Source organism: Melanostigma gelatinosum, assembly GCF_949748355.1.
Source record: "Melanostigma gelatinosum genome assembly, chromosome: 4".
Classification (NCBI taxonomy): domain Eukaryota; kingdom Metazoa; phylum Chordata; class Actinopteri; order Perciformes; family Zoarcidae; genus Melanostigma; species Melanostigma gelatinosum.
The window spans coordinates 23850691-23864860 of record NC_136637.1 but is presented as its reverse complement, the minus strand read 5'-3'; positions in this window follow the sequence as shown (position 1 = coordinate 23864860).

Sequence of the window (14170 nt, the reverse complement as noted above, 5' to 3'; positions counted from 1 at the left end):
GAGGATTTATACTGAAATAGTAAGAGTGGTGTGGTTTGTGGAGGTGATTCCAGGTCTTTTGCAGTGACACTTTTCATGTAATAAGCCTACAACCCGTTTTAGGGTACAGAGCACTGCACAAGAGCCTAAAAATCATACCCAATGTCCTCTAAAACAATTTTCGGTAGCACTTTATAATAACTACACACTATGAAGCATTAGTTAAGTATCCATCATTTATAAAGTATGAAAACACAATAATGAAACACATAATAGACGGGCTTATTAATCAAGAATGAAACCTTTATAACTGTTGTTATGAACTGCATACTAATGAATTATGAATGTAGGAACAATGCTTTATAAATGATGAATTAAGTGTTTACTCATACTTAACTAATGCTTCATAGTGTGTAGTTATTATAAAGTGCTACCCAATTTTCAATGCTGGATTTATTTCTGATAGATTTTTCAGATTTACCATGCCTGTTTACTAATGAGCACTAAACACAAAGTACAGCTGAGGCGAAGGGGAACTGGGGTTGCAACAGTTTTGACCTGATTATTGACGAGGACATATTTTATGCCATAGATCAAATACATTTCACTCTAAACCTCTATTGTCAGGGGGAAAGTCTTTTGGATCACCAAAGTTGTTCGGATTCATCATCTGGGGACCATGCATGTCTGTAGAAAATGTCATGACAGCAGTTGTTAAGATATTTCAGTCTGGAACAAAGTGGTGAACTGCCCAACCAACCGACATGACAGATATTTCCCTCGAGCCACTGGTGGAGCCAAAAAGAACTTGCATTTGTGAGTCATGATAATAAATGCCATGTTTTGAACTTTCATTCATTTTCTTTATTTCTTGACAAAGGAAAAGACCTCCCACTGGTCTTACCATAGACTTTTGTGTGGTAGATACATTCCCAAAAATGGTTTCAAATATAGGAAGGAAAGAATCACTTGTATGAGTCACACTGTGTCAAAGGTATGCAGTGGGCTCATAGAGAGAATTTGACGCTTTTAGGTACTTTTGAGGAACAATAACCTTTCAAAAGGAAATGGGAAACAATTTGATTTGGAAATGAGAGCAATTGAAACAAAGATTTTGCAACTTAACATAAAAGCCACCTTGATGGATGCAAATATTTGATGAATATGAAAATAAAGAGAAACTATAGAGTAAAGATCAGTCATGCGTTAACAAGCATCAAACAAGCACTAAACTTTAGCTTGTACATTTTTTCTGAATCGGTTTGTCTCAGTGCTGTGTCCAGGAAGAAGCCACTTGGTGCTTATAATTTAGGACTATATGCTGCAAGTGAGGTTGTTGAAAAGCACATACCAGTAAACCACATTGACTGTATACAGATTAAAAGGAAATGTATGCTCTACAATTATGATAAGATAATAAATATAAATGTTCCTGAATCCAGTAAAAGTATGAATTACATTTAAAAGTATTCTATGATCTTATTGGTGTTCTGGTGATCCATCTTTGCTTACATACACCCAGAGAGTTCTGTTCATTTCTTACAATCCTTATTGAGGAAATTGAATTATGATTTGGATGTAATGTCCAACCTGACTGGCGTCAAGACGGTGAAATACCATCCTCTATCTATAACAGTTCCTCTCATGTCTTAGCTGGGTTACGTCTGGCAACAGGTTTCACACTCGGGGCCCTGCAAGACAGGTTCTGCAATACCACATACTACACCACTGACTTAATCCCTCAGGTCAATGTTTTACAGCCTGGTTTAGAGCTTAACCTCCCCCGTCCTTTAATCATCCACTGACTACCTCCTCCAGAAAACTCCTGCTTCGCACTGATTGGCCGGGAAGGGATCACCCGGATCGAAGCCGTGACATCACGGCTTCAGACACACCCACACGTAGCCTTTAGGCTGGTAAAAATATGCACACACACACTCACTTTCCCATATGGAGGTTGTCTACTTGCAACGTGACACCCTCGTGTATCACTCATGTTGTCCTAGTGAGCACCAGAGGACAATGTTTTAATGAGTTTGGCTATTTTAAGAGCTTTTGTATGTGATCTCATCCATAAACAACATAACAATAAAATGAACATGCAATGAAAAGTTACACCCGCACAACTTTTACACCTCCTGAAGAGCCCTTGTTAAACCTTTATTCCTCCTGTACTTCAATTTATTTAGAAGTGTGTAAAGGTGACTATAGTACGTTGATTTGAAGATTTTTCTCGCAAAAAGTGATATGATGTCAGCGTTTAAATTCATGCCCAAAGGCTCATTTAAAAGAGCTAGAATACCAGCATCTTGACAGAGGAAGCATTGAGAGGTACAAATATATGCTTATGTCCAAAATACTTGGATCTCTACATGAATGGCAAACTTTTACATGATGTATGTCAAATTATTTTCAGGTCGCACCACTGATAACTGATCCTGTCAGTCCTGGGAATGCGTCCACTTATGGATTCTCTGCTCAACATTCAAGATTCACGTTCGTTCTACTTTTGGGTTTTGCAGGATGTGAGGCTCCCATGGGGTTTGCTTACCGCTTGACTGAAATGTTTTCATTGGGGTTTCTGGTTGCGTTTGAGGCTAATTCAAACCAACACTACACATGACATCCAATCTGACCCCACAACGTTTTGTTATTTAGTGCCAGACAAAGGATCATGGGATTGTGCGACTGCAGGCCGTTAGCAGGTTTCTCTTTGCTTCTCTGAGGGTTCATAGGCTATAGTCAAATCATTCTGCTGACACAGACAAATGGTAACCCCTTCATGGACTTGACCCACTTCACAAAGGACCGCAGCCTTCCCTTTCTTCATGCCCGGGCACCATACAATATCCATTCTGTGTCACACACCATGCTGAGTGCATTGTATTCAAGTCGTTGACATAGATCTGAGCGAAGCAGATAAGCAAGCTGCCATCTTATGTCTCGTTATTGATGCATGTGATGCCTTCGCCTGATCTCTTTTTTTTTTTTTTATAAATTTTTTATTGAAAGACACAAGACAATATTAAGACAATACATAGACATAACAACAAGAGGATGACAAGAACAGTGGGATAAAAGCCAGCAAATATCATATAGGCAGTGTGTGTGTATGTGTGCGTGTGTGTGGGTGTGAGAATGTCCTTGAGCCTTTTGAGATGGAGGAAAAAAAAAATATATATACAATAATAATAATTTAAAAAACCAAACCAAAAAAATAAATGAAAAACAGGTAAGTATGTGTGCATATGGATGTTCATGTATGCATGTACATGGGTTTCAATTGGTTGTCCGGCAAGAAAAACAAAACAGAAATCAACAACAGTAAAAAAAATACACAAAGAAAATATCTATATACCGGTATATATACTATACATATTTCAATATTAATAGAATGGGTGGTGTCACGTTTGCAGAAACATAGTGAGGGATGACCAAGGCAAGGCAAGGCAAGTTTATTTGTAGAGCACATTTCAACAACAAGGTAATTCAAAGTGCTTCACATAAAACCATTAAAAGTATCAAAACATAACGGCAAAAGAAAAGGAGATTTAAAAACAATTAAAGAAACAGTGTAAGAAATAAAATGCAGTCGTAAAATGCAGAAATGCAGGAAATTGATTAATATATGAATTGAATGTGGTTCAATTAAAGGCAGCAGCAAACAGAAAAGTCTTCAATCTTGATTTAAATGAGCTGAGGGTCTCAGCAGACCTGCAGCTTTCTGGGACTTTGTTCCAGATATGTGGAGCAGAAAAACTGAACGCTGCTTCTCCATGTTTAGTTCTGACTCTGGGAACAGAAAGTAGACCGGTCCCAGACGACCTGAGGGGTCGGGATGGTTCATAAGGTAGCAGCAGATCAGAGATGTATTTTGGCCCTAAACCATTCAGTGCTTTGTAAACCAACAGCAGGATTTTAAAGTCAATTCTTTGTTGGACAGGAAGCCAGTGCAAAGACATCAGAACTGGGGTGATGTGATCCACCCTCCTGGTCTTAGTGAGGACTCGAGCTGCAGCGTTCTGAATCAGCTGCAGCTTTCTGACGGACTTTTTACAGAGACCTGTAAACACACCGTTACAGTAGTCCAGTCTGCTGAAGATAAATGCGTGGACAAGTTTTTCCAAATCCTGTTGAGACATAAATCCTCTAATCCTTGATATATTCTTCAGGTGATAGTAGGCTGATTTTGTAATTGTCTTGATATGGCTGTTCAGGTTGAGGTCTGAATCCATAACTACACCTAGATTTCTGGCTTGGTTTGTGTGTTTTAACATCAGTGACTGAAGCTGAGCGGTGATTTTCAATTGTTCGTCCTTGGTACCAAAAACAATTACTTCTGTTTTATCTTTGTTTAATTGAAGAAAATTCTGGCACATCCAGTTATTGATTTGTTCAATGCAGTTACCCAGCCCTTGTATGGGATTACAGGTGGAATGGTGTTCTGTTGTATTGTATTGAGTCATCTGAAAGTTTAACATATTTGTTTAAGTAATCTTCACTCAGGTGGAATCTCTGAGTTCAGGCAAAGACAGGAAGCCAGTTGAATTGTTGAATTGAGTTTTACTGCAAAAGTCAGTCCACTTGCAGTGCAATGCTTCCCCCTAGAGCAGGGGTATTCAACTAAAATTCCAAAAGGTCCAGATTGAGAAAATCTCCTCGGACAAAGGTCCGAAACATGACAATAATATATAACTTGCGCTATTTAGTGCCATATATATATAAATATATTCAAGAAGCCTAGTAGTAGTAACAACGTCTCTGTGTAGTGCAGTGCTAACATTAATGATGGCACTGTTTTATCCAAGTGTTGCAGTTGGCCTTGACAGTGTGACAGTGAGCCAACAAGATCAATACCAGGACCCCGAAACTGAAGCAGCGAAATAGAATTCAAGCATTGTTCATTTTGTTATTCACACAAGGACAAGGACATGTCAAAACTTCGTAAGTGTGCGTCATTCTCTCTATTCAGCTTATAAAAATATTGAGAACATATCAAATACGAATATGATAAATGATAAATATTCTACGCACTTGTAATTTAGCTCTTGTTGTTTATTTGTTTCAAAAAAGAGATCTCAATCGTACTGAATGATTTCATCTTGGCCAAATGGAGTGGAGAGTGCATTTCAAGTCAAATCAAGTCCATTTTATTTATAGAGCCCATAAGTCACAAATTTGTGGAAGAATATAAAAGACAAATTGAAAACACATGGAGAATGGATGCAAGAGGATGTCAAGCAACTTCCAGGTCCAAACAGATAGAACCCAAAAACCTGTAAACCTGGAGAGAGGAAAGGCTCCACAAATACAGGCAAAACTGAAGCATATCATTCACGCAAAAAGGAGAATGAAACATGCACACACAGGAAGAGAGAGAGCGACACAATAGGAGAATCTCGTTCAAGAAGTCTGTATTCCCACACGAATCCCACTTGCGAGAAAAAGATGCTAAGAAAGAACAAACGGGGCCAGTTTGGCGCTCCCCTCGCCATCCGTGATACTCTGAAAGACCTGCAGAGGGAGCTGCTCACCCACTTTTAGAAAAGGGACTGGATTTTGTGAGACAGCAGTGAGGTCAGGAGAGGGTAAAAGGGATACCCCTACAGATGGAAACCAGCAATATTTTTTTTTACCAGGGAGAGCGGGAGAATAGGCTGACACAGAATCACACTTTAAAACTGATTTTGAAATGATTTGGATGAGTGGGAAAACAGAGAATATATTCTAACAGCCAACATAACATAAACATCTCTAAAAAGATCAGGCCTATGTGTGTGTGTCCTTGTTTGTTGATACTGCTGATGACAAATGACCCCCTTCCATTAGTCTCTAAATGAAGCCATATGTCTAACAGTATGTGGGCGAGGCAAAAAGACACAGATCTGTTGTCAGCCACGACACACACACACACACACACACACACACACACACACACACACACACACACACACACACACACACACACACACACACACACACACACACACAGTTGTGTTTCTCCTGACTTTTGGGGACACTACATTGACTTACATTAATTTCCTGGTGACTGACCCTAACCAACCGCTACAAGCCTATTCCTCACCCTTACCCTAACCTTATCCTAAAACTAAGCCCACCCTAACATTGAAGCCCTTAAACGTGACGAGTTGCATTGTGGGGACGTGCATTTTTGGCCCGAAGGGAAGGCAAGTCTCCACAATATAACTGTGTAATCAGGTTTATGTCCCTACTAGACAGGTAAAACACAACCACAGGCAAATACACACACACACACACACACACACACACACACACACACACACACACACACACACACACACACACACACACACACACACACACACACACACACTATGGCCAGCAGCGCCACCTGACAAATTATTCATATGTAATGAGTGTTCATCTCCTTAATTTGCTCGTTTAAAACGTTGGTATAGTTTATGTCCTAAATAAGTGCAAAATGAACAGGAGTTTGGTATTTAGTCGAGGAGGAAGATGCTAGAAATGCATTTGTGGTTTTACAGTTAGAGAGCTGTGCAGCAGAGAGAGGAGCAAGCTCTACAAAAGAAGTTTGGGAGTGACCGTTGTTTCCCTGACGTGGGTGGGAGGTTGAGCCTCACATTGGGAAATCAGGAGAGAGAACATTGCAGGACAGGCTATTCTCACACAGTCGTCACTTGTTCTCCTCAGCACCTCGTCTTCCTTCTTGTCTCATTTCTAATCCAGGAAGGGTGTTGATCACTCATACACTACCCTTTGACCTGTAATGACTATGTTGGCAGCGGCAGTGCTTCTGGGTTCACATAGCTGGGCTCTGCTGCTGGCAGCTATATCAGCAGAGCGGCTGCAGGACAACATCATACATTCTTCCTGCATGGGCTCTTGAGTGTGGCACCTAGATAACCTTGTTGCTTTGTTAAACTGCTAACAGCTTTGTCCTTGGATACTCACCTTTTAGAAAGACACGAGGTCTATTTTAATACTGTGTACATAACGTACATTCGGAGGGGCATATTTACTACGCACAATCTTATATTTGCAGTTTGCAGCATGTAATTCGCTTTGAAAGCTGCACTAATCAATGTTTTTATATGAACAATGGGTCCAATGTGTGTGGTGTGAAAGGGGTTGCTTTCAGTGACAAACCCACAGAGAATTATTACCCAACTCTGCAGTTCCCCTCAGCACTGCGGAGCTTTATAGCCCGTTTTAGCTAATTGTTTTGGTTTTTACGGCCCTTAAGTTTAGGGTTTGTTCTCCAGTGGGCAGCAGCACCAAACAGTAGATATAGTTAGCATGCTAAGTTAGCGACAGGCTGGTTTAAAAAGTGGAGCAATTAGCAGCTAAAAAAAAACAAAAGTTTGTAAAACAGAGCCAAAAGGAGACTGAATATAGGATTTACATTCATCAGATCACCAGAAATAAACTGAATACAATGTTCTCAAACAGGTGTTGATGGTTGATCACAGGGTACCATGATGATACATGAGTGAATTTTTGAAACTCAATGATGTCATATTATGTCAAATGAGCAGGATATTTAGCAGCAACATGTAGGTAGATTCATTATTCTATGAAATAAGGTGTTCTGCTCTTCTACTGATCCATTGCATGGATCTGAAATGCCTGTTAGCTGTTAGCTAACATTCATTAATTGATGATCCATTAGGTATTTACAAATCATATAAACTCATAGTGACCTGATCGTTTGTTAACGGTGAGCAACAGGAATTCATGATACAGAACATACTACGTGTATTTATGCAGTAAATCATCATGGCTTATGCGTTGCATAAACATGAGTTTGATCCCTTATTATAAAATGTTGCCAAAAATCGAATCAATGAATGCTAAGTGAGCAGAGTTGGGAAGCTGCAAAGAAACATATTTACGCTTTGCAAATATCTATGTAGTGATTATAATGAGATCTGAGGTAATTTAGAATACAATGTTATAATAGTTTTAAATAGACTTCCTTTCTTCATCAGGTGTCAGGTGTCAGGTAAGACACGTATTTCCCCCTTTTTTCCCTTTTCTCTCCTCTCTGTCCTCTGCCACTGGAAAGGGTACACTGTATGCTTACCCTCCTCTCCTTCCTCTCTTTCTGTCAGCCCCTCTCTCATGAATGAGTGTGATGAGGTGATAAACAATCGGAATAACTGGTGTAAGACAGGCTCTCATTACAGCCATTCAACCACGAGCCTTATTTACACATCCTTTGTGAGCAATGTCAAAGAGGCAAATGTTAGGCCAGATAAGAGCAGGCAAGATGAGGCAGCACCAACACAGAGGCACACACACTCACACTCACACACACACACACACACACACACACACACACACACACACACACACACACACCCACACACCCACACACACACACACACACACACGCACACACTAAGGGTTTGGTCGTGGCGAAGCCAATAAAGGGAACTGAGGGTTGACGTAACATGTTGCCATGCCCTCGTTAGGGCAGCGCCGCAAGCAGGAGTCACACAATAAAGTCTTTCAGGGAACACATACACACACACACCTTATTTCAATCCAACACTTACCAGAGGCCTGTTTTTGATTCAAATTTTTACAGAAATGACCAACTTTTACCAGCTGTCTTGCTCTTTTGTTGTGTCAACCTGCCAATCATAACCCGTTAACAGTCAGTTTGTGAACGGCTTCAGTGTCTCTAATATACATTCAGCCCAGTGTTAAAACAAGGCATGGATCTGGTGAGGATGTGTTTCTTCAGGCACCGGTGAGACATACAATTTGATCTCAGAGGATATTGAGCAACATACCGATGAATTGAAAGGCTTCACAGATGCCAAAGTGCTGCTCAGAGGTTTATAATGCTCAGGATTTTACAAATCTGGAAAATGATCACACTGAGTTTCTCTTTGTTGCAACGATCGCGAGGCAAATTAACGTGACAAAGTAGTCCACCAGGAATGTGTACAAGTACATGATTGGCCAACACAGGGCTCCACGTCATCTCATTCTCAGGGGGCTGTGAATGTCTGTCAGTGAATCACCAAAGGCTGGGAAACATGAACGCACAAAATACATGAAAAGCCATAAAATAGTTGTTGAGATAATTCAGTCTGGACTTCAGACCGACATTGTCATCACAAGAGCCATGCTGCTGAAACTTCTCTCTGGCCTCTGTCAGCAAAAACAACATCAGGAGTGTTACAGATGTCACAGATCAGGTCATGAGCGATATTAAAGCATCCTGGCATCACATGTGACTGTTTGTACATAATTACATCTCTTGGTAACACGTATCTGGCAGCAGTTGCAATTAAATCAACAATACAGTCATGTCAGGTGCTCACATATACCTAATACTCTTGCTGATTGTAATGAACCAAAAGAGACAAAAATATAGGAACTTGTGCAACTCTCCTGACAATACACAACAATTTCCACTAAGGCATGTTTTGTTTACAGTTGCTTTAAATTGCAGATCATTTTCCCATGTGGAGGAAATGCATGGGGTCTGTTTCCCACACTCCTCTCCACTTAATATGACTCAGACAGACGACGTGAATGTTTCTCATGTTTGTGCAGCAGGTCACCGGCTTTGCCATAAAGATGCAGTCATGACCAGAACTAATGTGTGCCTTCAGTCATAAATTATCTGATCGTGAAATGTTATGAAAATATGAATTACAGCCAAGCACATTCCACGAAAATGGCTGCACTCATTATGTATCATTTTATTACAAAATGAAAGAAAGTTTTGTCTTGATAAAAAGTTTTTGGATTTTTGTTCTGTTTAACCTTTCATAAAGTCTGTCCTCACTCACAGGCTTCCATCCTGCTCTCCTCTGCTCTCTCTGTAGCTTTAAATGGGACTATATCTTCGCTCTATTCCCCAGTGGGGAGAGGTTTGGGGAGTTTTTTACCTTAAAAGGCCATGTGGAGTGGAGCGCTGGTTTCCTGTGGGAGGGCTTTCCCTTCTCTGACTCTGGAGCTGGAGGCCAGGCCCATCCTCATCCTCTCTCACCCTGACGGCTTTAGTCACTCCCACTTACACACACACACACACACACACACACACACACACACACACACACACACACACACACACACACACACACACACACACCTTCCTTTTTACACTCCCAACGAAGTGGTGAAATCCAGCTTCAGCCAGATGTGTGTGTATACGTTTGTGTTCATGTGTGTGTGCTGTCCACGCTGACCTCTTTACTGACCAGGAGTTGAACACACGGTCGGTCACGCATGAAAATTCGGTAATTAGAGGGACGAAGAGTAAAGACAGCAGGCAAGAGAGGGAAGTGAGAAAGAGAGGAAAGGGGTGTCCGAAATTAAAGTGAAAGTGAAGAAAGTGAAATGCATTATGATTCAAGGAAGACGTGTGGAGCGGTGATAATGAACGCAACTGGGACCGCAGATCACTTGAGGTTGAAGCCGCTGAGCGCCTCACTTCCCTGCATCCTCTCCCTCAACAGTCGGCCTGTCAGTTGTCAGTCAGATAGTAAAAGAGTAAGAGGGACAATGTCCTTATAAGGTCAGTGCTGAAGACCAATGGTGAACCGGTCAGAGCTACAGCTGCTGGTGTGTCACCACCATGTCAGCATGAAGTCATAACTATCCCAAACTGTACCCAGTCTGACTTTCTCTGTCTGTTTATTTTTGTCTGTCAATACAAACCCAGCCTCCTTTTCAGAGGTTTTATTGTTCTATCATCAGGTTTGTCTCAGTCTGTCTCACTTTAGACATGTATACATCATATTTGCAGATTTAAAGAGTTATAGATGTGTTCGATTAAAATGTAATCTATCAACTATTTTAAGGGTTAACAACTTTTATGTATTTGTTGAACCATGAAAAAGGCTTCATAGTTAATTAAAATGAATGAAGGCATTTTCACATCTCTTCCATCTCAGGTAGCCTATTTGATGTGTAATTCGTGAATGAGTCTTGAAAGTTCCCACTTGTTTTAAGAAGAGGAAGTTGTTGCATCATCAGACATTCACAGATAGTTTGTCATGGTATATTGTGTAAAAACACTTTCATTACTCTACATTATTGGGTAAATGTTACAAGACTAAACTAGACCACATATTTCACGAACATGGTTGCTTCAAACCTATTTGAACAATAATCTGACAATGTTGCTGTTGGGAACCATCAGACCTGCGAGCTGGTTCAGGTCACAGCGTATTTGTCAGACACAGAGGAAGTAAAGAGGTATAAGCAACAAAACACGCGACCCTCTGTGATCTCACCACTTCACATGCGAGCAATCAGATTCCTGTTTATGCTCCGTGATTAAATTCTCGCGATCTAAACCTGATCTACAGGTTCCTGACAACGCTTCTTTGTCTGCACGCAGACTTATTGTGTACTGATTATAAACTTATTGAGAGATGGAAGAATAATAATCGGGACCAATCAAAAACCTGACAGACTCGTTCTTTTGACTGAGAATCACATTTAAATTGTGCACATCAACACATTCATGAGGGCATTTTATTTGGTTCATTGCACAGTTGATGTGATCTGCTGATGATATGACTATGAGAAGAAGGTGAAATTGTGAAACAGTGCACCCTCTGACATCACTTTATGACATCACTGTACTTGCCTTAAACGAAGTGTTCAAATATGATCCAAACATCTGTGAAATGTGTGTCACCAGAGTCCAGGTGGTGTGCTGTCTCGGTGAGTAATGACGTATATACTTCTGCCCCAGGCCATAGCAGTTAACACATGCACCCAAACAAAGAGGACCCGATGATCTACAGCAGGGACCGAAGCTTCAATTGTGCTAAAACCATGATGATTTTTCTGTTTAGCTTTCAGGACACCAGTCCAGAAAGTTTTCCAGGTCTGTCCCTTCCTCGTCCTCTCCAATGTGCTCCGTTTTCCATCATAAATCCAAAGCATACCCTTTAATTGGCGGCTCAACTTGCATTTGCAAAATATCTTCATGTTTAGTCTGGGCCCCTTCGCAGCATTTCTGTGGCAGAGAAAGCATACTTGGAACGTCGGGAGAGGATATTGAAGACACTAAATTACGCTCTTGAATTACTCAGTGAGCGGCTGGGTGGAACATGGCAACATTCATGCAGTGCATGCAGGAGACTTACAGCTGCAGCCTCATATCAGAGCAGGAGACTGCTGCTCACATTCAGGACAGAGGGGATGCTTTCACTGGCAACAGATTTAACAGATTTAATAGATTCCCACTGGAATATACAGGATCCCTATAAATAAACCACTGCTGTAAAACATGCACACTCACGGCAATTCGCTTGTGTTCATGTTGTAATGCCATTGTGTCTTTAAAATGAAGAATTTAAAAGTTAACTAACATTCTTTTAGTTGGTCTTTTTAGCCACATTGCTGGCATGGCTCTAGGGATGGCAGTGTCGGTCTGTACGCTCCACCATTTTGGTCAAAACAACTATCGGATGCCTTGATTCCATCAAATATTGTTCATTTCATGGTCCCCAGAGAAGAAAACCGAATGACTTCCCCCTCGATTTTTCCTCAAGCCCAAATATGAGGTTGACCTCTTTGCTTTTGAGTCAATTATAATGATAAATATTCAATGGACTGCCATGGAAATTTGCAAACAATCTGACATGAAGCTACCTCATCTTGTTTCATCCAAATGTATGAATCCGATTCATCATTTGTCCTCCCTAGACGAAACAATCCATGCTTCAGTTTAGATACAGCTGAACATGAATCGGAACCACAAATAGTCTTAAGTAATTCTTCCAAAACTGATGATTGTGGATCACTCCGTTTGCATTGTGAAACACGTTGAAGAGAGCAGGCAACAGTTGATTATGAGTATCACTCTCTTCTGCTCGACAGAAGGAGGGACTGTAACTCACATCAGTGGCTGAAAACTGTGCAGTTTCAGCAGGGTTTTTCTTTGCACTGTGCAACACATTTACCCCTAATAAAACCTTATTGAGAAATTTCTTTAGGATATTGGCCATTTACTTCATTCTGGCTTTTCCTTCTGAATGCTTTGCAGGCAAAGAGAGCAGATGCTTTAAATCAAAACCCAATTTGTGTGATGGCTTGAACAGGCAGTTAGAGGTATTCAAAATGTCTGCATTCCACTGGTCATAACTGGTCTTTGTGAACAATGTTATGTTATGCACTCTTTACATCTGTATCAGTAAAGCCTGTCGTACTTCAAAACATCTGTCTTAGAATGACAAAAAATATGGATTTATTGTAGATATGACACACTGTCATTTCGATAACTAGTGCAACGCTCGCTCTAAACAGCCGGACTGTAGGCCCCAAAACGCACATGGAAGAAACTTGCCTCCAGGGATTTCTGCCAAAGAGGGTTTATTTGAGCCCAAACCATGATCTTTTCCTAAACCTCACCAAGAAGGTTTGTTGTCTTAAGAGATTTCTGGCAGAAAGCTATAAAGGCAAACTTCTCCCATGTGCGTTTGGAACGGGCAGACTGCTTGACCCCAGTATTGCTGCTTGCAGCTTTCCGGAGATCCACTCTTGCAAACAACTTCACACTCGACACAGCGCTTCCTTGGGTCCGAAGCAATATACCTGCAATGGCACTTGTGTCCCGTAACAATGCTAGAGTATAGGCTTTGGTACATGTTGGTGCAAAAGCTCACACGAACATTTTATGACCTCAATTAAGTCAAAGCCTGGCTTTTTCTGGCAACAAAAGCGTCCATTCTGAAAGTTACATCACTGCTGCTTGAAATGTTTCTCTCCGTTGTTTCTTTCTTTATCTGTTCTTGAATGTACTGTAGCCAAGCCCCCAGGAACAGCACCCAGATTTTAAGCAAACTTTTGTACTGGCCAAACCGTTGAATTACAACCTCGGTCAATCTGTCCTGTGTGTCCATCACGTGAGGACATTGGGCACAGAAATACTTTTTCCATTACATTTGGAAAGAGACGTCTGTAAATCAATGCAGCTTTATTTTGGAGGGGAGGTAAATTAACTTCCTAGTACCAACACTTAAATTTCTAAATCAATATGCCCTAAAAGTTATAAAATTGACTCTTGGCCAAATTAGCCTTCAAGTGAGCGAGTCCAGTAGTTGGGAGGCGGAGTTAAAAGAAATGCTGGAACACTTGCTCTACGGATGCGGAAGATCTGGGTAATTTTATAACCAGCTGTCAGAGTTCTCTGGCTTCATACACCACTCAG